The 21,810-nt window shown below is 38.0% G+C and overlaps 1 protein-coding gene and 2 pseudogenes across 9 annotated transcripts in view; 2 read left to right on the forward strand and 1 right to left on the reverse strand.

The window, feature by feature from the left end:
- The window catches only part of FHIP1A (FHF complex subunit HOOK interacting protein 1A), a 256,905-nt gene that overhangs the window by 79,287 nt on the left and 155,808 nt on the right, over positions 1–21,810 (forward strand). The gene's annotated exons all lie outside the window — the stretch shown is intronic.
- LOC130848302 (FGFR1 oncogene partner 2 homolog) lies at positions 2,440–6,643 on the forward strand (annotated as a pseudogene).
- On the reverse strand, positions 8,921–13,955 carry LOC130848478 (eukaryotic translation initiation factor 4 gamma 2-like; annotated as a pseudogene).

Raw genomic sequence — 21,810 nt, forward strand, 5'->3', positions numbered from 1 at the left:
TAGATGTTTTCAAAGACAGCTTTTGGTTTCATTGATTTTTCCTCTGTTGATTTTCACTTTCATTGATTTTTACTCTAATTTTAATTGTTTTTTCCTTCTGCTTACTTTGGATTTAACTTGCTCTTCTTTTTCTAGTTTCCTAAGTTGGAAGCTTATATTACTGATTTTAGATCTTTCTTTTTTTCTAATATATGTATTCAATGCTATACATTTTTCTCTAAGCACTGCTTTCTCTGCATCTCACAAATTTCAGTAAGTTCTATTTTTATTTTCATTTAATTCAAAGTATTTTAAAGTTTCTCTTTAGATTTCTTCATGTGTTACTTAGAAGTGTTTAATCTATTATATTCTTTTTTGTTCATAAGCACTATTGTATATTTTCCAAGATACAGCTAGAGAGGATTGTGCCCACTGATAAAAATTGTATACATTGGGTTTCTAATAGTGAAGGAAGGTGGAAAGGCAGAAGGGAAGGAAGCACTGACCATTAAGTAATTCTTTCATTCTCTGGTTAACTTTGCTTGTTTTCAAAATGGATTTGAAGCTGATAATAAAATATATATTATATTATATTTATATATATTATATATATAATTAATATATATATAATTGAACCATTATTACAAGGATAAAAGTATATGATAAAATAGAGGTAACAGCTGCACCTCTATTTTATCAGAGGTGCAACTGTTACCTCAGATAAAATAGAATTAACAGAGAGACTAGTCCTCTCAAGTATTAGTAATTTTCCCTGGGCTAAGAAAGGAACTGGACAGTAGATAACTTTATATTAAGGTTTTTTTTATAAGTGCCATAATTTCAAATCATTGGTTGAAAACTGAGCTGATAATTTTGTAATGAAAGGTAAAGAATTTATCTTAAATATTATCATCCAATTGGTGTGTCACCTCATCACTGCACAGAGATGGACAGCAGTTATATTTGTAGACAGGTTACTTGTTTTCCATACAGATTGGTAACATGACACTCATTTTTATTTTCCTGTTATTTATATCCCATCTTGTCCTAAAAAAAAGATTGAGAGGTTAATAGAAATACAGGGGGAAAAAAGAAAGATAAGATTGTGAAGGTGAAGATAAGGGAATGCAATAAGTTAAAGGCTGCAGAAGTGTGTTAACAAGGTCTGCCCCTGTTATTGAATGTGGACCATAAATTTGCATCTGAGCTTCAGAGGAACAACAGGCTCAAATTTAGGGGAGCCACAAGTTGAAACATCTCACTGATCTAAGAGCAGGTCTCCTGAGGGAGGTTGAGCCTCCATGAAGCTAGAGTTGGGGTCTGGGTTCATGGTGTTTGCAGACCTCAAGTGCAGGGCTTTTAAGACCTTTACCTAAGTCTTCTGCCATCAGTGTGACTTAGTTTTGTTTACTTTTTCTTACTTCTCTCTCTTCCAGCTGAAGTACTTGAGAAGGTCTAAAGACTTGCTGCCCACTCTGGTGATTTGGGAGAAGGTGGTGTTAGTGGAACAGGTTCCCCTAAACAACTCATTGCAATCATTTCAAGTTATGCAGTGTCTTTAAGGTTTAAAAACGTACTGTTTATCCAGGAACCTTTTTAGGAAGTGAGGCCTGAGAGGAATTACTCCTATGGGTCCTTGTAAAGTGGGCACTGGGTGACAGGGAAGTCAGCATTCTTTCAACAACAGCCCTGTGATAGCTACAGTAAGTACAGTAATAATTTTCATATGGCCTCTCAGTTCAAAACAAGTACATGATGCCTGAATACAATTTAGAAGAAGTGATTCTTTCAGAAGTTGAAGTTTGAAGCTCTGAGACTTAGGGCTAATTTAGAAGCATAATTTAAGCCACAGAAGTTTTCTTCTTTTTTTTTAAATTTTAACTTTTTATTTTTTTATATTTTACAATTAACTGCATATATTTAGAGTGTACAATTTGGTATCCCAATCTCCCAATCCCCCCAACCCTCCCTGCTTTCCCCACTTAGTGTCCATATGTTTGTTCTCTACATCTGTGTATCTATTTCTGCCTCGCAAACCGGTTGATTTGTACCATTTTTTCTATAGTCCACATATATGTGTTAATCTTCTTTTTTAAATTGAGGTGAAATTCATACAACATACAGTTAACCATTTTAAAATGTACAATTCAGTGGCATTTAGAATGTTCACAGTGTGTGCAATTACCATCTCTTTAGAGTTTCAAAACTTTTTTTATCCCTCCAGAATACCTCCTACCCATTAAGTAATCACTCCCCATTCCCCTCTTCTCCCCTTCCCCCCTTCCCCTGGCAACCATAAATCTGCCTTCTGTCTCTCTGGATTTGCCTCTTTTGCCTATTTCACATGAAAAGAATACAATAAGTAACTTTTTGTGTCTTACTTCTTTCACATAGCAAAATTTTTTGAAGTGCATTCAAATTATCAGTCCTTCATTCCTTTTACGGTTGAAGAATCATCCATTGTATGTACATATCACTGTTTGTTTATCCAATCATCTGTTGGTAGTCATTTGGATGGTTTATAGCTTTTTGCTATTGTGAATCATGCTGCTATAAAGATTTGTGAACAAGTATTTGTTTTCAGTTCTTTTAGGTATATACCTAATAGTGGAATTGCTGAGTTACGTGGTAATTCCATGTATAAGGTTTTGAGGAACCACAAGCCTTTTTTCACAGTGGTTACATTGTTTAACATTTCCAATAGAATATATGAGGATTCGTATTTCTCCACATCTTAAACAACACTTGTTATTTTCTTTTCTTTTTTTTTTTTTTTAAATCATAACCATCCTAGCGGGTAGAGAGTGGTATCTCACTGTGGTTTCTATTTATATTTCCTTGATAACCAATGATGTTGGACATCTTTTCCACATGCTTGTTAGCCAAGTTAATACCTACTTTGAAGAAATGTCTATTCAAGATTCTTTGCCCATTTTACAAAATTGGGTTGTTTATTTTGTTGTTGAATTGTAGGACTCTTTATATTTCCTGAATATGAAACCCTTATCAGAATGTCCATTTCTCAAAAAAAAAAAAAAAAAAATTACAAAGTGTACAAAGAAACAGGAAAGTCTGACTGATTGATTAAGAAGAAACTGATAGGAGCCATCCATGAGAAAGCCCAGACATTAGACTTAGTAGACAGAGACTTTACATTAACTGTCTTAAATATGCTGAAAGAACTAAAGGAAGCCATGAATAAACAACTAAAAGTAATCAGGAGAATGGTGTATGACCAAGTAGGGAATATCAATACAGAGAGAGGAATTGTAAAAAGAACTAAATAGAAATTCTGGAGCTGAAAGTTACAGTAGCTGAAATTAGAAACAAGCAAACAAATGAAAAACCAAGGAGCTTCAACAGGAGATTTCAGGCAGAAGAAAGAATCAACAAATGTGAAGATAGGGCAATTGAAATTACCCAGTCTGAGGAGTAGAAAGCAAAAAAAAAAAAAAAAAAAAAAAGAAGAAAAAGGAGCAGAGCCTAAGAGCCCTCTATGATACCATCAAGCTTAGCAGTATATGCATTATGGAAGTCCCAGAAGGAGAAGAGGGAAAGAAAGGGGCAGGAAGAGTATTTGAAGAAATAAGTCTGTAATTTTCCAAATTTTATGGAAGACATGAATATACAAATACAAGAAGCCCAACACAAACTCCAAGTAGGATAAATCCAAAGAGATCCATACCTAGACTCATTATAATGAAACTGTTGACAGCCAAAGAGAGAACTTTGTAAGTAGCAAGTGAGAATCAACTTGTCATATACAAGGGCTTCTCAGTAAGATGAACTGCCAATATAAAACCAGTATGATTGTAATTTTGGTTTGTAATTACTCTGTCTTTCCTATATGATTTAAAAGATAAATGTCTAAAACAATAATTATAAATCTATGTTAATGGGCACACAGTATATAAAATATAATGTGTGACAAAAACAACATAAAATGGGGGTACAGAGCTAGATAGGAACAGATTTAATGCATACTATTGAGGCTAAGTTGGTATCATTTCAAACTAGTTTGTTATAAACTTAGGATATTAACTGTAATCCCCATGGTAACCACTAAGGAAATCAATTTAATATACCACATTAATAGAACAAAGGGTAAAAAATCCACATGATCATCTCAATAGATGCAGAAAGGACATTTGGTAAAATTCAACACCCTTAATAGCAAAAAAGACTCAAGAAGACTAGGAATAGAAGGGAGCTTCCTTAACATGACAAAAGGCATTTATGAAAAACCCACAACTAACATCATACTCAATGGTAAAAGACTGCAAGCTTTCTCTCTGAGATCAGGAACAAGACAAGGATATTTGCTCTTACCATCACTATTCAACATTGTACTGAAAATCCTATCCAGAGCCATTAGGCTAGGAAGAGAAATGAAAGGCATCAAAACTCGAAAGGAAGAAGTAAAACTATATCTATTTGCAGATGACATCATTCTATATGTTAAAAATCCCAAAGAATGCCTACCCAGCAAAGTTGCAGGGTACAAGATCAAAGCACTAAAAAATCAGTTATGTTTCTATATGCTAGTAATGAACAGTCCTAGAAGGAAATAAAGCATGCAGAAAAATAAAATATCTAGAAGTACATTTAAGAATGTGAAAGACATACACTGGAAACTACAAAATATTGCTGAAAGAAATTAAACAAGGGGTACATAAATGGATAGACATCTGTGTTCATTGATTGGAAGACTTATTATTGTTGAAAGGGCAGTATTCCCTAAAGTGATCTACAGATTCAATGCAATACCTTATTCAGTTTCTAGTGGCTTCCCCAGCCCCCACCCCAGAAATGGAAAAGCCAGTCCTCAAATTCGTTTAGAATTTCAAGAGGCCCTGATTAGTTAAAACAATTTTGAAAAAGAAGAGGAAAGTTTGAGAACTTACACTTTCTGATTTAAAAAGTTACTACAGATAGTCGTCGGGCTCTGCCCCCATGGTTACGCAAGGAAGGAAGTCTTGCGAGGTTGAAGCGCTCTGAGAGCGCCGGTCGGAGGCGGTGAGTGGAGGTTGTCTCTGGCCAGTGATGGGGCTGAACCCCTTTGATCCCCCAGGGTGCCTCCCCACTGCCTCTGCTTCGTTCTGCGTCTGCTCGCTGAAGAAGCTGAACAGGCGAGAGGAGTCTCTTCCCTTGGGTGCATAGGTCCCCATTGGCAGAGGCTTTGAGTCCTAACCGCCACAGCTGACGGCTGCGAGGGATTGAGACCAGACATTGTGTGAGAGTTCCAGTAGCTCTGCATCCTTGCCAGTACTTGAAATGAGTTGCACAATTGAGAAGGCACTTGCCGATGCCAAAGCCCTTGTTGAAAGACTGAGAGATCACGACGACGCAGCAGAATCTCTGATTGAGCAAACCACAGCTCTCAACAAGCGAGTAGAAGCTATGAAGCAGTATCAAGAAGAAATTCAAGAACTTAATGAAGTTGCGAGACATCGGCCACGGTCCACATTAGTTCTGGGAATCCAGCAAGAAAACAGACAAATCAGAGAATTGCAGCAAGAGAACAAAGAATTACGTACATCCCTGGAAGAACATCAGTCTGCCTTGGAACTTATAATGAGCAACTATCGAGAGCAGATGTTTCGGTTGCTGATGGCTAGCAAAAAAGATGATCCGGGCATCATCATGAAGTTAAAAGAGCAGCACACCAAGGAGTTACAGGCACATGTTGACCAGATAACTGAAATGGCAGCAGTAATGAGGAAAGCCATTGAAATTGACGAGCAGCAGGGTTGCAAGGAACAGGAATGAATATTTCAACTTGAACAAGAAAATAAAGGCTTGAGAGAGATCCTCCAAATAACTTGAGAGTCATTTTTGAACCTCAAGAAAGATGATGTGCCTGAAAGTACATCTTTGTCAGCATTAGTGACCAATAGTGACCTGAGTCTGAGGAAGAGCTGAAGAACTTTTAAGTCTGTGAACTTCTTACAAGGCTCCAAACAGACACTGGGACTGGCTTATTAAGGAGCAAATTAACAGAAAAATCCATCTCAAGCTACCCTTTTATTTTTTCTGTAATATGTACAGTGCACTGGCAATGACATTTTTAAAAGATAACAACAAAAAAATGCATATGAATGGTCATAGATGTTATTCCAAAATATAATTGAAAAGTAGAAAAAAAAAGTTACTACAAAGCCGCAGTAATCGAAACAGTGTGGTACTGACATAAGGATAGAAGTATAGACTGATGGAATAGAATTGAAGAACCAGAAATAAACCCAAACATCTCTGGCCAACTGATTTTCAACAAGAGTCGAAAGACCATTTAATGGGGAAAGAAAAGTCCATTCAACAAGTGATGCTGAGACAACTGGATACTAACTACATGCAAAGAATAAATATTGAGCTTAGTCTACAAAAATTAACTCAAAGGGATAGGACCTAAAGATAAGAGGTAAAACTATAAACCTACTACGAGGGTGAGTCAAAAATTATCTGCACTCTGGCTGTAGAATTTATCTTAATTAACTTTTAGAAAAGACATTTTTTGACATAATCTCCTTGCTTTTCAATACACTTTGTCCATCTGTCAACAAGCTTTCATATTCCCTCATTAAAAAATGTTTTAGGCTGAGCTGTGAGCCACAAATGCACTGCTGTCTTCACTTCTTCATCAGAAGTGAATCTTTGTCCCTGTAGGGCTACTTTCATGGGACCAAACAGGTGAAAGTCTGATGAAGCAAGATCAGGAGTATAGGGAGGATGCTTTAACACCCCCAAACGAAGTAATCCACGACAGACTTGGGTTTTGAAAAGTTTGTGCGAGATGGGTACTGAAACAACTCATGGAAGAGCATAAACAGAAGCGTTTGGATATCTGCAAACAAAATTTGGACTGATACTCTAAGGAAGGTGAAAGTTTCTTAAAGAGAATCATTACTGGTGATGAGACATGGATTCATCACTATGAGCCTGAGAGTAAACGGCAGAGTGTGGAATGGAAACATCCTCAGTTGCCAACAAGAAAAAGTTCAAAAGTCAACCATCAGCTGGAAAATTGAAGCTTAAAGTTTTCTGGGATTCTCAAGGGCCAGTACTGGAATATTATCAGGAAAAACGTTCAACAATCAACAATGCTCATTACAGTGAGATGCTTATTGAAGAGCTGAAGCCTAAACTTCGGATTAAATGCAGAGGACTGCTGCCCAAAGGTGTTGTGATCTTGCATGACAATGCACATCCACACACTTCTGCCCACACTGTCAACACTCTGCAAAAACTTCATTTTGAGGTGTTAAAGAAGACATAGGGGTAAATCTTCACAATCTGGGGTTTTGCAATGGCTTTTTAGATTTGACACAAAAAGCATGAGCAACAAAAGGAAAAAATAGATAAATTAGACTTCATAAAAATTTAAAAAATTTTGTCTATTAAAGGACATTATTGAGAGTGAAAATACAAGTTATATGCCTGATAAGATACACATTTACAAGTTTTCTTTTTTTAAAAATAATTAATTAATTTATATTTTTGGCTATGTTGGGTCTTAGTTGAGGCATGTGGGGTCTTCATTGCAGTGCGTGGGATTCTCTCTAGTTGTGATGTGCGGGTTTTCTCTTCTCTAATTGTGGTGCTCAGGCTCCAGGGCACGTGGGCTCTGTAGTTGTGGCTCACAGGCTTCATAGTTGTGGCTTGAGGGCTTAGTTGCCCCCCTGGCATGTGGGATATTAGTTCCCCGACCAGGGATCAAACCTTCATCCCCTGCATTGCAGGACGGATTCTTTACCACTGGACCACCAGGGAAGTCCCTATAGATTTTCTTAATTGACCTTCATTTCACCAAATTTCTTGATTATTCCAGCTTCCATTTTCTCTGCGAAGCGTTTTGACTACTGTCCACAGTGTGCTGAGTTGTAATAGCAGCTAGTGGCTACTTAAGTAGCCTGTGCACTTGTGCTTCCTCCAGTTGAGTTTTATGTTTTCCTTCAGTCAGCTATGTGTATGTTTGTGCAAATTTTACTTAATATTGTAATTAAAAAATTTATTTAAGTATTATATAAAGCAATTAAATATGAGCAAAAAAGATATTTCTAAGAAAATAAATTTTAATGCTTTGGAAAAACTTGAGAATGAATCAACAGATTGCTTTTAAATTTGGTGTAGGTGAGACTACTGTAAACTATTGTGAAAAAAATTATAAAAACTGTAAGGATTCTGCATTCAGGTTGCTTAGCAAGTATCTTTTTTTAAGTATCACAATGTTTATTGATAGATACAAGTATATAAAATCAGGGCATGAACATGACTTGATAAATCTAGTAGACTTAATTTCAATACTATAATAAGAGGGACCAATTCAAATTCCCACCATTTGTTTCACACCCACAAAGACTACTTCAAGGGCATTTACGATCTCCTAAACTGATCATTTACTTGATCTTTAAACTGATCATTTACTTGATCAGTTTTATGCAAATAAACCATGTTTCTTTTAAAAAGACTTGTGCACTTGCCCAGCCTCAAGGATATTAAAATCTAGCACATAAAGCCCATTACTGGAGGTAGAAATACAGGCAATATACTATTACGGCAACAACCATCAATTACAGTTAAGAATTTTTCTGTAACAACCAAATGAATAATCAAAAATTGCAACAACTCAGGTATTACTGAGCAAAGTGCATTTCTACAGTATTCAGTGTTGCTATTCAGTTTTCTAACTTAAAACAGCCTATGATAACTGGTAGCAAAGAAGGTCCTTGCAATAGACTGCCTCTGCTTGAGAACTTATGATGTAATTATTGCATGCTGCTAATATACTATCTAAACATTAAAGATACTCCTAAAATATTTGATGGTAGACTGTGATTAAGACATTACACTACAAAAAACCTTCAGCAGAAGGAAGTCCTAACTGATGTGCTTCTGCTTTAAATATTGTGAAAACATTACAGCGGAATGAATTTTCGCAGTGAAATGCAGTTACATCATAACAACAGTATGTTTTGCACAATTTAAGACTTTGGCTGGTTCTTTTAGTCAGCTTCTTCCTCTGATTCTTCTTCTTCAGCAGTTTCTAGTCAGGTTAGCCACTGATTCACCTGGAACAAAGCCTTGCCTTTCCCCAGAAACTCTTGGGTTATATCTTCTTTGCAAGCCAAGAAAGCTTCTTTTCAATAATTTCCATGTCATAGAAGTGAACAAAAAAGCGGAGTAACATGCCTTTTGGAAAGTTGCTGTTGTAGCAGTGCACCTGAAGAGCATAGAGGGCACTGACTTGTAGATCAACATGATCATGAAGGAATTTCTGCATTACTGGCTTGAGGGAAAGAAGCAGTTGTTTTTCCTGCTTTAACTGTTCTTTGCAAGGAGCAGAGGAAGAGTCTGTTTCATCACTGGGTGGGTTTACTTCACTAGAAATGTACTGTAAGAAGCTAGTCATTAAGATGTTCACAGATCCTTTATCTGCATGAAGTTTGGGAGAGATGTTATCTTTAATCCACTATATGCAAGTGTCTTTTTTAACCAACATTAAAGAAACCCAAACTAGAAAAGTATAATAATGCATTATGGAGGTGGTTTATGTAAGAAACAAGGTTTGTAATACCAATCAGCAGAGTCCCATACACAAAGAAGACGCCTTGGTCTTACATCAAAAGATTGGTGAATGCTACCAACTGTAAAATAGATAGCTAGGGGGAAGTTGCTGTATAACAAAGGGAGATCAACTCGATGATGGGTGATGCCTTAGAGGGTCAGGACAGGGAGAGTGGGAGGGAGTTGCAGGAGGGAGGGGATATATGTATAAATATAGCTGATTCACTTTGGTGTACCTCAAAAGCTGGTACAAGAGTGTAAAGCAATTATATTCCAATAAAGAGCTAAAAAGAAGAGATTGGTGAATGAATATATATTCATGTTTGTTTAAAAATAAAATAATGTCTATGTAGTTTTTAAAAAATTATTTATTTATTTATTTATTTATTGGCTGTGTTGGCTCTTTGTTGCTGTGTGTGGGCTTTTCTCTAATGTGACTTCTGGGGGCTACTCTTCATTGTGGTGAATGGGCTTCTCATTGCAGTGGCTTCTCTTATTGTAGAGCATGGGCTCTAGGCACACGGGCTTTAGTAGTTGTGGCACATGGGCTCAGTAGTTGTGGCTTTCAGGCTCTAGAGTGCAGGCTCAGTAGTTTTGGCACATGGGCTTAGTTGCTTCGCGACATGTGGGATCTTCCTGGACCAGGGCTTGAACCCGTGTCCCCTGCATTGGCAGGCAGATTCTTAACCACTGCGCCACTAGGGAAGCCCTATATAGTTTTAATGATTCCATTGTTAACCAACTCTTTCATAATTAACTGTCCCATTTGGTTATTCTGGGTAAAGAGAAGTTTTTGCTGTATCTGTTATTCCAAAGACAGAACATTCCAACTCTAGATCAGTTTAACTGCAAGGTATTTTGTTGTATTTCTATGATAGACTTTTTTTTATCGTAATAGATATTTCTATGATAGATTTCAGGACTAGTTGACTTTGTCAGCTCTACATTGTCATCAATGAGCTCTCTTTTTTTTCTACCACCTTCAGTGTGTTTGCCTTTAGGCTGGCTCCTCTCTAGATTGGAGGGTGGCTGCAATATTGTACAGAAGTAGAAAGAGTTCCAGCCGTTCTTCTGTCTTTCTTATAAGAGCAGGGAAGCCTACGCCAGAACCTCCAAAGCAGGCTCCCCATGTCTCATTGGCAACAGATGGGTCACCTGCCTAATGTTAAATCAGTGCTAGCAAGGAGCACGAGACCATCATGACTGGCTTAGAATTTAACTCATCAGAACTTGACTTTGAGGGGGTGTTAGCACCGAGACCATAGAGCCAGGGGAGATACCCAAACAAAATCAAGTTATGCCACCAAAAAAATGCTGGGCAAAGTGGCTGTTGGAAAGGTAACCAGTAGTTATAGAGGGACAGCAAATCCTTCATGTAATCTTCCTTGAATGTTATTTCCTAAAACTAAGCTTTTGATAAGAACCAAGCAGCAGAGAATTCAAAGTTATTCTCTCTGTGATCATCCAGAGTTCAGCTGTTCAAAATTATTGATGAGGAATATATCCAGATCAGTCCCTCCCATCAGCAAGCACACACAAGCCTCCTAGACAGCTTCCTCCACAAGAGGGAAGACAGCAGTATCAAGCAGTATTAGCAGTATTTCGTCTTGTGAAATTGAAAACCACAGCCACAGAAAGATGGAGAAAATGAAAAAGTAGAGGACTTTGTACCAGGTGAAGGGACTGGATAAAACCCCAGAAAAACAACTAAATGAAGAGGAGATAGGCACCCTTCCAGAAAAAGAATTCAGAATAATGATGGTGAAGATGATCCAGGACTTTGAAAAAAGACTGGATGCAAAGATCGAAAAGTTTACCAAAGACCTAGAAGAATTAAAGAGCAAACAAACAGAGATATGCAATACAATAACTGAAATGAAAGGTACACTAGAAGGAACCAACAGCAGATTAACTGAGGCAGAAGGGCAAATAAGTGACCTGGAAGACAGAATGGTGAAAATTACTGATGTGGAAAAGAATAAGGAAAAAAGAATGAAAAGAACTGAAGACAGCCTAAGAGACCTCTGGGACAATGTTAAATGCACCAGCATCCACATTATAGGGGTCCCAGAAGGAGTAGAGAGAGAGAAAGGACCCGAGAAAATGTTGAAAGAGATTATAGTTGAAAACTTCTCTAACATGGGAAAGGAAATAGCTACCCGAGTCCAGGAAGCGCAGAGAGTCCCAGGCAGGATAAACCCAAGGAGAAACACGGCAAGACATATAGTAGTCAAACTGACAAAAATTAAAGACAGAGAAAAGTTATTAAAAGCAACAAGGGAAAAATGACAACATACAAGGGAAGTCACATAAGGATAACAGCTGATTTCTCAGCAGAAACTCTGCAAGCCAGAAGGGAGTGGCATGATATATTTCAAGTGATGAAAGGGAAGAACCAATAACCAAGAATACTCTACCCAGCAAGAATCTCATTCAGATTCGACGGAAAAATCAAAAGCTTTACAGACAAGCAACAGCTAAGAGAATTCAGCACCACCAAACCAGCCCTACTACAAGTGCTAAAGGGACTTCTCTAAGTGGGAAACATAAGAGAAGAAAAGGACCTACAAAAACAAAAACAAAACAATTAAGGAAATGGTAATAGGAACATACATATTGATAATTACTTTGATAATTACCTTGAATGTAAATAGACTAAATGCACCAACCAAAAGACACAGACTGGCTGAATGGATACAAAAACAAGACCCATATATATGCTGTCTACAGGAGACCCACTTCAGACCTAGGGACACATACAGACTGAAAGTGAGGGGATGGAAAAAGATATTCCATGCAAATGGAAATCAAAAGAAAGCTGGAGTAGTGATATTCATATCAGATAAAATAGACTTTAAAATAAAAAATGTTACAAGAGACAAGAAAGGACACTATATAAAGATCAAGGGATCCATCCAAGAAGAGAAGATAACAATTATAAATATATATGCACCCAATATAGTAGCACCTCAATACACAAGGCAAATGCTAACAACTATGAAAGAGGAAATGCAAGGCAGAAATAGAGACACAGATGTAGAGAACAAACACATGGACACCAAGTGGGGAAAGCAGGGAGGGTTGGGGGGGATGAATTGGGAGATTGGGATACCAAATTGTACACTCTAAATATATGCTGTTTATTGTCTGTTAACTGCATCTCAATAAAAGTTCTTAAAAAAAAAAAAAAAAAAAGAATATATCCAAATATCACCTGAGTGGGTGGCAGATTGCTCTCCTTTTCTCCAAATTTGTAAGAAGTCTGGGAATCACACCTAAACAGATGGCCACCGTCTTTGCATGAAAGAGGTCAATGGTGGACTCTATTAGCTGAGGCGATGGCTGCCCTGGATGTTTTTCTCTCATTTTGGTAATAACAGTCCCTTCCATTTGGAGACATCTTTCCCGTTCCATGTGATTTTTTTGTTTGTTTTCATAAATTTACTTATTTATTTATTTATTGGCTGCATTGGGTCTTCGTTGCTGCACGCGGGCTTTCTCTAGTTGTGGCGAATGGGGGCTACTCTTCATTGCAGTATGCAGGCTTCTCAGCGTGGTGGCTTCTCTTGTTGTGGAGCACTGGCTCTGGGTGTTTGGGCTTCAGTAGTTGTGGCACACCGGCTCAATAGTTGCAGCTCATAGGCTCTAGAGCATAGGCTCAGTAGTTGTGGCACATGGGCTTTGTTGCTTTATGGCATGTGGGATCTTCCCAGACCAGGATCGAACCTGTGACCCCTGCATTGGCAGGTGGATTCTTAACCACTGCGCCACCAGTTAAGTCCCCCATTTCATGTGATTTGATAAGGACAATAATCATGTTGATCTATAACCTCCCTATTCCTAGCCACAGAACTAAGCATGTGACTGAAGCTTAGAGATCCACGTCTCCTAGGTTGCCCCATCTCCCAGGCTACGGTGAGGTGATGTGCTCAAGGGAAGGCATAGAGAAATGAGACTCCTCTCTAGGACTTTATAATACAGCTGATGGGCAAGACATTCATGATTTTGTGATGTTAAATGCAGGACAAGTGATAGCCCGGAGTTGATTTCCTGGGTCGCCTGGAAGACACAGATGAAGTAGAGAGAGGGAGGCCATTAGGCAGAGAGGCACACATAAGCAAAGACTCGGTTTAGTGGATGGTGGGTGAGAGCAGACAAGTTTCCTGATGGTATTGAGTCTTGACTCCAATTTTCTTCTAAGTGCTATCCATTTAAATGAGCTAATATATTTTCTGTTTTGCCTAAGCAGATTTGAGTTGGGTTTCTGTCACCTGTAACTTCAAACATCCTGATTAATATACTGTTTGAGGAAGTATGTAAGGATAGAGCCATGCTTTTTAAGAAAATGTTCACTTTAATACCTTGCTTAATGAACCACTGAGGCCCCCGTGTTCCATGCTGAAGGGCACACTCATGTTAAATCCAGCCCAGCTTTGGAAAAGATTACTAATTGCCAGAGTGAGAAAAAAAAAAATCTCACTTTGGAAATGGCCACTGGCCAATTTTAAATACTGTAACTTGTTCCTGATAAATGTTTTAAAATAAGTGAGTTGCAAAGATTTTCCCTAAGAGATCTTATTGCAGTTAAATGTGGGAAGATATATACTTTAAAAATATTTGGGGAGAAGCACTGAACTAAATGGAATCGTCTTAGAATAGTTGATCTTGAGTTGCTTTTGATGAGGCTAATTTGATGTGAGAAGTTGTGTCTTTCATCTGTTCATAGTTTTTAAAAATATAAACGTATAACCAGTGTGGGGAGTACTTACCTTTAGGTTCTCTATAGTTGGGATTCATGCACCCAGGGGACATTCCTATTGTTTTGCCTTCAAAGCAAACTTGGGTAGAATTTTAATTAGTAAGGATGGAGGATGGGAACTGAATTGATTGGAAATCTGAGGACAAAGGGTATGAGGTTAAAATCTGCCCAAAGGTGGTCCATGTTGTTGAGAAAGTCTGGTGTTGTCACAATAAGTCAGTCAAGACTTTGGAACGTAGTGTGTCCTGATACACTTGGGAAGAAGCACTGAACTAAACGGAGTCTGGGAAGATTAATGATGCCAGTAGAATCTAGCATTTTTCTATATATGGGATTGCAGTAGGGTTTCTTCATTTCCTCAAAGACAAATAAGGGACAAGTATAGAAAAACAAAATGGGCACAGTCCAATTTCAGAACAAGGATATGAAGTTAATGGAGTAAAACAAATGCTTCAGTGTAGCAGTCATTTAAATTCTTTAACTGTATTGAAAACGTGGGCCGATTCCATCCTTGTAGTAACTGCATCAGACAGGGAAATGACACAACTCCAGCTCTGCCTGGTGTGTACTCAGTACAGTATTTTTAATTGTCCTAGTATGCTGCGACTGACAACAAAATTGTGTGTTGTTCAAGGCCATTAACAATAAACTGAGTGGCCACAAAAAAAACTTCTTCTGTACTTAATGCATTGAATAATTTGGGGTTTCTAAAAATGTAAAACAGTTTAATAATCTTCTGAGCTCTGGACCACCTGTAAACCAATTTTATTTACCTAGAGCTAGATATTGAGAGAATCAGTAGTCAGACTTGAAAAAGCTTTCTTAATAAAGTAGGACAGATTATGCTATACCCAAGAGACTGATAGTCTGCCAAAATCTGGTCTGTGACTTTTATTTAAAGGTGTTTTGCCATATGGCTTTCTCAGCCAACGATCAGGTCTCAGATTCTAGTACATTTGCATTAACAAATCATGTTCTTGAACTAAGGCAGGTACAACCTGCATTTGGGGGGTAGAATTTGAAGGGGATTATGGGAAATGGGGGAAAAGGACTGACCTGGGCGGTGAATAGGTAGAGAGAGGTGATTTTTTGGACAGGATAGTTAATAAAGTATTTACTGTGACTGCAGGGCTCTACTGAGTTTTCTATGACCTTTGCCAAGGAAGTATTTCCACTAAATTAAAAAAAGACAAACCTTAAAAGAGTGCTGGATTTCAGAACATAAAAATATGAAGCCAGTTATGTAACATGGGAAGAGATTTAGAACTGTGATAGTTATTTCTTAAATTCATTTACAAACCAACTTTGTTACCTGGGCCTGTCTTAGGGACAGATCCTCCCACTTCTACAAAAGAGAAATCAAGTATGACATTCCATGGCAAAAATGAGACTTTCGTAATCTCCAAGAGGAAGTGCTTGTTTCTAGCTGAGATTTTCTACCCAGAGGAGCACTGGTTAATTCAGTGCCTTGTACCACTGTCTCTGTTTATGCTGTGTTAGCTGGATCTCGTTTTTAAAAGGAAAGTGATAAGGAGTGAGATAGAAACTGGAAAATAAGAAATAAGTTTTTTAAAAAAGTTAAAACATGTTAAGTGTTATTTTTAACCAAAATTCGCCATTTATTACTCCCTTCTAGTCAATATATGTATTCTTTAATATTTGATAATTAAGGGGTTATCTAGTGTATTTTAATTTTCATATCATTATACATTGTTAAATGCTGTGGTAAATGATCTTAAATCTCTGTTATATTTTGTAGGAAATGTTTTTTTGGACTATTAAGCGAACAGGGGACATCTATGATATTTTTATTATTTATTTTCAAAGCTATAATGACCTATGGAAAAACCCCCCTTGGTCTCTCCGCTCTACCCCCCCCCCCGCCCCCGTGAACTTAATCACCTTGAAAACCACAGTTTTGGCTCTGAGAGATGGAGACATTCAGAGGGATAGAGGTGATCAGGAAAAGGTTGGTGTGGGATAGTGCTTACCAGAGAGTGTTATTTATTATTTAAACAGTGAAGGCAAATGTTGCTCCTGGAAGCAGAAGCAGTACTGAAATTGGAGTCTCTTTCCTGAGGCATTTCGAGCCTGAGAGATTCAGGAGGAGAAGAGAGAGAATATAGAATGAAAACGGAAGGGGCTATTTCAGGGCGAAGACAAGGGGAGGTGCCAGAGGAATGCTGAGCAGTCAGGCAGGCCTTACCAGGCAGGTGTATGAACAGACTTGGAAGAGGCACAGAAAGGGAACTAGGAAGAGAGAGTAGGGGTTATATAACAGGGTTGCATCATTTTATGTGGCTCTGTACTTTTGAGTAACTCAGTTTTTATTTAATCTTTGACTGTCTCAGAAAGTGCAATATTTACAATGAAAAACATCCTCTTGGGGACTTAAGATCTAGAAAAGACCAAGGCTGGCATAGTAATTTAGGGGAGAAAGACTCTGGGGACCTGCCTTCATGCATAGTGTGGTAACGCTAAGTGTGCTGAGGTCTGATGACTGGCCAGCATTGTCTCCTTAGGTTGCTGGCTCGGGAATTGTTAGCCTTTTGCCTCGGGTGGAATTTGGCCCGTCTAATGTCTCCTCATCAGAGCACAGGAACTAAAAATAAAATGAATGACTGTGTGTGGCCGCAGCTGGAGCTCTGGGTGGAAGGATGAGGGGCGAGATAAAGCGGGCCGTCTTCTGCTTGTCCTCTAGGTTAATAGCAGCACGCCACTGATCTACAGTCATTGGTTGAACCAAAACATCAGCTGTATACTTGCATAAAAAGGCTCTCAGTATCAAGGTTTGACTTTATTATTCTTGCAAAGCTTAGAATTTGGGGGCTAGGTAGTTCCCTGATTGCCTAGTGGATAGGATTCTGCCTTTCACTGCTGTGGCTCGGGTCAGTCCCTGGTCTGGGAATTGAGATCCTGCAAGCCGCCTGGTGTGGCCAAAAAAAGAAAAAAAAAAAGTTTGGGGGCTGAAGAAAAGTTGGATCATTTGAAATTGGAACCTACTTTGAGTCTTGAAACCATGTAACACCAGTCTCTTGGGATTGTCTGGACCTTGGCAGAGACAGAGCAGAATAAAAGGTAGCCCAAAAGTTGGAAAAGCCTGGACTTTCTTGGTGGTGCAATGGTTAAGAATCTGCAATTAGGATTGGCATATATACATTACCAATAAGAAAAAAAAATTAAATTGTACACTTTAAAAAAAAAAAAAAAGGAATCCGCCTACCAATGCAGGGGACATGGTCCGGGAAGATCCCACATCAGCTAAGCCCATGTGCCACAACTACTTAGCCAGTGTGCTGCAACTACTGAAGTCCGCATGCCTAGAGGCTGTGCTCTGCAACAAGAGAAGACACTGCAATGAGAAACCTGCACACTGCAATGAAGAGTAGTCCCCACTTGCTACAACTAGAGAAAGCCTGCACGCAGCAATGAAAACCCAATGCAGCCTCCCCTCCACAAAAAAAAGTTGGAAAAGCCCATTACCCCACCAGTCAGTTCTTACATACTCTCCCCTTTCCCAGCCAACCTTTCTTAAAAACTACCTGTAACTTTGAAGGAACACTTGTTGCAAAACTTCTGCCCCAAGATAAACCAAGGAAACCCTTCAAGCAATAGCATTTCCTCCTTTTGGATTTGCATGAAATTCCTCCCTGCAGAATTTAGGCATTCTTTGGGCAAATAGCCCTGGCATGGGGTTACTCTTGTACAAATGTATATTTAATAAGTATTACTTGAGCAGAGTAAATGAGATGGGAAACAAACTTTCTTGGCCATTGGCACCACTGAAAGCATTTATTAAACTCTTTACCTGCATGGGGGCACAGAGCCAGGGATAGTACAGAATACTTTAGCAGATGTGACTTCTGCCCTTGGAGACTGAGAGCACCATTTGTGAGCTTATTCTTGTGTGAAATTTACCTCTGTTGTCATTCTCAGCTGACAAACATGTAAACAGTGGTTGGGGCAAGGAATAAATAATGGCGGCCAATAGAAGGCCAGCACTGAGGTCGACTGCACCCCAGGGTTCTGCCTTTGTTCACTCTACGCTTCTTTCCCATTGAGCTGCTGGAAGTGCTTTCTAAATACTGTACTTGGTACAGTTACTCCTTATGTTTTGTGTAGGTGTAAATACATTAAAAAATTTTTTTTCCTCCCAACTTTGCCTCTCTGCCTTGACATGTTATAATCTGGATTGGACCTCAGTTTGGTCAAGGATTGATTTATCTTTCTTTTTTGGGCAGGTACCTTTTGGGAGGCCCAACTGTTTTTCTTACAACTGAAAGTATGAAAGCATGGCTGGTCCTGAACAGGTTGGGAAGTGGAAGGAGAGGTTTCCTTTTCTGTGCCCTGCACACCTGATTCCTTAACTGCCCCACTCCATGTTGTTGCAGTCCCCACCCCCATCAATATTTTATTTATTTTGAAATAATTTTAGATTTACAGAAAAGTTGCAGAAGTAATATGGAGTGTTCCCATATGCCCTTCATCCAGCTTCCCCTAATGTCAATGTCTTACTTAACCAGTCAGCTGTTTGATACAAGATTTCTACTGAGCACATTTTTTTAACCTCTCCTGTCCTAGGGACCTTGCTATTCTCAGGATCCAGCCATGGCATAATCCCTTTCTCTTACCTTTGAGAAGCTGGCAATCCCTGAGTAGGTTTTAGTGACTTAAAGTTTTATCTTCTTTTAAGAATTTGTACATTCTGAGACATTTTTCTGTTAACAGTAGTACTGAATCCAAATGTAACAGTTTCTAGTGATCACATTTCAGAGATAGTAGAATCTGGGTGAAGGAGGTTTTTTGGAATTGAGGGACTCTTGAAATTGCTGTTTGTTCATTTATTGATTCTTCCAGTCACTTAACATGTATTGACTGTCCCATAGGTGCTAAATACTGTACTAATCTCTGGAGATATTTGAACTTTAAGATGTATCTCTTGCCTTTAAGGAATTTATGGTCTAGTGGAAAAATATACAGTTGCAAAACAGTATGAAAATGTTGTGGTAGACAAGGGGGGAAAGCGGGGGCAGGGGGAGGGGTTGGGGGGAATGAATTGGGAGATTAGGATTGCCATATATACATTACTAATGAGAAAAAAAATCAAATTGTACACTTTAAATATATGCAGTTTCTTGTATGTCGTATCTCAATAAAAGTTCTTAAAAAAATAAGGTTAAAAAATAAAACCCTGACATAAAATCTCAAAAAAAAAAAAAAAATGCTGTGGTAGAGATATGTACAGGGTGCCTGGAAACACATGGAAAGAGACCTCGAAACCCAGCCTGATCTGACAAATTCTTGTTAGGCTGCCCCAACTAGAAGGAGCACTCCCTGAAGACTGTGAAATATATATGTGCTGTTCAGTTCAAAATTATAAATAAGATGGCCTAGGTAAATCTGGGGAACTTGTCACTACTTTGCCATTTTACAAATGGTTAATACGTTGTCCCTCTGTGGAGTAGAGTTAAAATATAGTTATTCAATGCACCAATATGCTAATTGTGGTAATCTTCCCAGCCCTTTTTCTGTGCATATGTTTACCTTTAAAAAAAACTAGAATGCAATTATTTTAAGATGCTATTTTATGTCTTGCTATTTATATTTAACTATATATGTGTATATTTATGTATGTATCTATCTGTGCACTGCGTTGGCCAAAAAGTTCATTCAGGCTTTTTCCACAACACCTTACAGAAAAACTTGAATAAATTTTTTGGCCAACTCAGTATATACACACATAATCTTTCCATGTCAATAAATATACTTTCATGCCATGTTTTTCAACATTTTACTGTGAAAAATTTTGTCACGAAAAATTTTAAACGTAGCATAGCTGAAGGAATTTAACAGCTAGAACCTATAGGTTCTAGAACCTATCTAGGTTCTACTATTAGTATTATTCTATACTTCCTTAGTCACATATCTCTTTATCACTCTCTCATTCATTAATCCATCTTAATTATTTGATTTCAAAGTAAATTGCTCATGTCAGGAAATTTCCTCTGAATACTTCGGCATGCTTATCATTAACTAGAATTCAGTGTTTGTTTACAAGTTTTATTTTTATGAGAATCTGTACTCAATGAGTACATCTTAAATGTGTATTTGCTGAGTTTTGACAAATACACACACCTGTGTAACTCAAATTCTGTCATGACATGGATTATACAACTTCATCATCACCCTAGAAAGTTCCCTCATAACCCTTCCAGTCATTCCCCAACCCCTCCCCTTCCAGAGGCAGTCACTCTTCTAATTATTTTCCACCACAGATTGGTTGTGCCTGTTCTGTGATTTCATGTAAATGGAGTCATGCAATATACATTTGACCCATCACATCGTACACTTTAAATGTATGCAGTTTATTGTATGTCAATTATGTTTCAGTAAAAGTTCTTAAGTAAAAAAAATGTACATTTTACTCTTGAATGATGTGAGGGTTGGGGTGTTGACTCTTTGTGCAGTCGAAAATCCAGGTATAACTTTCGATGCCTCCAAAACTTAACTACTGATAGCCTGCTGTTGACTGGAAGCCTTACTGATAACATAAACAGTCAATTAACACATATTTTGTATGTGTATTATTCAGAGTATTCTTACAGTGAAGTAAGCTGGAGAAAAGAAAATGTTATGAAGAAAATCATAAGGAAATACATTTACAGTACATATTTGTACTTTATTTATTGAAAAAATTTATTGAAAAAAATCCTCATATAAGTGGACCCATGCAGTTCAAACCCATGTTGTTCAAGGGTCAGCTGTATACTTTTTTTGATGTGGTTCTTCTTTCACTCAGCATAATGTTTTTGAGATTCATCCAGGTTCTTGTATGTTTCAGTAGTTTCATTCCTTTTCACTGCTGGGCAGTATTCCATTGTATGAGTATACCACAGTTTCCCCATTCTTCTATTTATTGATGGACACCTGGAGTATTTCTGTTTGTTAACTACTATGAACATTCTTCTATGAGTTTTTTTGTGGATATGTTTGTGTATTTATATATCTATATAGGTATATACGTGTGTGTGTTCTTATGTGCACGCATGCATGCACAACTGTGTGTGTGTGTGTGTGTGTGTGTGTTTCTTTTGGGTAAATGCCTGGAGTAGAATGGCTTGATCGCAGGGTAGGTATGTGTTTCCTGTATAAGAAACTTGACAAACCTGTTTCCAAAGTGGTTGTACTCTTTTACATTTCTACCAATAATATGTGAAAGTTCCTGTTGCTCAACATCCTTGAGTTTGTTGGTCTTTTTAATTTGGGTCATTCTGGTTGGTGTGTAGTGGTTTAGTGCTGTTGAGCACTCTTCATGGGCTTATTGGCCAATTACTTCTTTTGTGAAGTGTCTATTTAAGCTTTTTGTCCATTAAAAAAGTTGGATTTTTTGTCTTTTTGTCATTGAGTTGCTGGAGTTCTTTATATATCTGAGTACTAGCCCTTTATTATATATGTTTTGTGGACTTTTACTCCCAGTGTGTGACTTGCCTATTCATTTTCTTAACTGTGTC

Source organism: Hippopotamus amphibius, chromosome 3, assembly GCF_030028045.1.
Source record: "Hippopotamus amphibius kiboko isolate mHipAmp2 chromosome 3, mHipAmp2.hap2, whole genome shotgun sequence".
Taxonomy (NCBI): domain Eukaryota; kingdom Metazoa; phylum Chordata; class Mammalia; order Artiodactyla; family Hippopotamidae; genus Hippopotamus; species Hippopotamus amphibius.